This window comes from Lactuca serriola, chromosome 8 (genome assembly GCF_051521515.1).
Source record: "Lactuca serriola cultivar US96UC23 chromosome 8, Lser_US96UC23_V15, whole genome shotgun sequence".
In the NCBI taxonomy this organism is placed as follows: Eukaryota; Viridiplantae; Streptophyta; class Magnoliopsida; order Asterales; family Asteraceae; genus Lactuca; species Lactuca serriola.
Window position 1 is genome coordinate 318487028 of NC_136415.1, and position 2733 is coordinate 318489760.

Genomic DNA, 2733 nt, shown 5'->3' on the forward strand with positions numbered 1-2733 from the left:
GGTTTGCATGCCTGTGACTTGCGGCTGAGACACTTCTGGTATTGGACCTTGAGCATGTTGTACGAACGGGTTGAACACTGATGGTTGTTGTATCAACAGCAGGATGTGGGGCATGCCTGCCTTGGTGGTGTGTGGGTAGATCACCAATGAATATTGTGATTGCGGTTGAATATTATGAGGGATCTAGGTTCCGGTGCTCGAACTATGTGGAAACGATTGCTGCTGAGAAACATGTATCTCTGTTTTCTGTGTTGAGACAATCTGTGGAGTTGTGGTTACGATTGCTGCTTGCTAAGAGGGGTTAACTGTTGGACGCCATAGACTGGCTATGTAGGTTGCCGTCGTTTCAGCTACAAAGTTGGATTGTGTCTGTGAGACTAACGTGCGATTTGAAGTGTGTTCTTCATGTATGGAAACTTTCTCTCCGTCTAACGGCTGCATTGGACGCACTGGGCTTTTCTCTGCTGCCCCTGACGTCGCCAAAATTTCACTTGCCATCTTTGCTATTTGGTTTTGCTTCGTGCATGTAACGTTCTGGAGATACATCCGGATGGCGCCAAATGTTGTGATATGTCGGAGATTATAGGATAGAGATTAAGGGTGGGTGTCGAGTTGGTTCCTTCTCCTGATATCATAGTACAAAGAAAAGGGATGATCGTTAGACAACGTCAGCAAGAGGTTCCCAGGAAGAAGCTCCGACGATCAAGTTAGAATTGATTCCGAGAGAAGATAGAGAATGTCTGAGAGAAAAGAGTCCAGTTCCCTTCTTCATGGGGAAGAAGGGTTCTTTTATACCTGATCGAGAGGCACGTGCCTCCAAAATGATTCTGTTGAGCCTTCCATCGTGAGACGAGACGTGGTAGATTCGTCTTGAAGGATCCTCCATCACGTCTTTCTATCTCGTTCCCCCATTGGCTAGAAAGGAATCTCCAACATAATGATGATCGTGGCTGCCGTCAGATAGGAAAGTGGAGCTCTCTGATTGGCTCCACGTTTTTCAGGGTATTTCTCCTGGGGAGAAGAGGGTAAGGCGCAGTTCTGCCCCTTAACCGCCATACCAGTGAGTCCAAGCAGGTAGAGGCCCGGCATTGGCCTCAGACTGGGTATGACCAAACTCTAACTAGACTAAGCTTGGCACTAGTTTGACTTTTCTTCTTTAAAGTTTTTCCTGAATGATACATTAATAGTACGATATACAATTTTAGTAAAAATTAATTGGTACATTACCATGGTCAGTCTTACATACCACATAGCCTAATGAGAATCAATGTCTACAAACAATTAAGACTTTAACATCTCTCTCTCTCTCTCCATATATATATATATATATATATATATATATATTAATATAAGAAGAAATTTTTGGTAGGAAGGCAGAAGTTTTTCTTCTACATATTTTTCTGACAAACAAAATAAATGAATCGGTAGATGAATCAAAAATAGCATGATTCATGAAAATAAAATCCCAAAAAAACATGTTAACGATTCATTTTTATGACGATTTTGTGGGTATTCTCTAAAATTGTTATAAAAGTAGATTAATCTTGATTTACTTAAAAATGAATCAGGTGTTTTTTTGGGGAATTTTTTCTTGTAAATTAGCTTACTTTTGATTCATCTAATGATAAGAATCTCTCCTTATTTGGTAAATTACGACACTACCACAAACGAAAGAATCAAATCCATTTTCAATATTGCTAAGAATATATAAACACCAATTTTCAAAAATGTCATTGAAAGGAAATATAAATAATATAAAATCAAAATTTTATTGTATATTTATAAAGTCCTTACAATGAAAATACATATGAAAACTATTTGACTACTCATTTCTAAGCAATCTATCATAACTCCTAAGCAGTTCACAATTCTGATCATCGAACCATGCGATTGAAATCCATTTCTTCTTGATCAGACTCAACATGTTATTTCCTTTTTTCTCTTTGATTCTGAAAAACATCAAAATGTAACTTTACATCATCTAATAAGAATCAATAAATGGGAACCTAATAGAGATAGATAATGAACTTACCTAAAGTAGAACCATACAATTTGATTCTACCATCTCTTACATCTCTTAGGTAGTCAGGGCAACTTCGCTTCTAATGTCCCTTTACTTGGCAATATAAACAAACAGACTCCTTTGGAATGGTACACAGGACAATCATAGACTTAGTATTTCTTTTTGATTCTTTCCCATTGGGGTGAGAAGACTTTTCTAGACTTCTATTGTTACCATTGTCAATGTCCATGGAAGTTTGGGAAGTAGATCTTTCAATCTAATTTGCATTACCAGTGTGCCAAATCATTGTTGATTCAGCAGAAATAAGCAAATAGGTAAGATCAATAAGGGTCACGTCGCAGTATGTTATATAATAGTCTTTAACAAGCAGACTATACTACTCGGGAAGTGACTGAAGAACCAAGTCAACAACCAACTGCCTTGACACAACAACAACTATCATTCCCAGCCTGTCAATGTGTGACTTCATCTCCAAGACATGTGTACACACAGACCTTCCATCTTGGTGTTGGCTTGCCAATATGGCTTGAGTGACTTTGAACTTTTCAAGTCTTTGAACTTGTAGTTCAGGGAGAACTATTGATGGAGGTGCAGGAAGTGAAGTTCCACTACAGCACGAAGAAGGGATTAATCTTTCACCTTGATTGTCTTGTGGAATATCATCTTCATGAGGAAAACTTTTTCCAAGAGATTCGGGAAGACCATAGTTG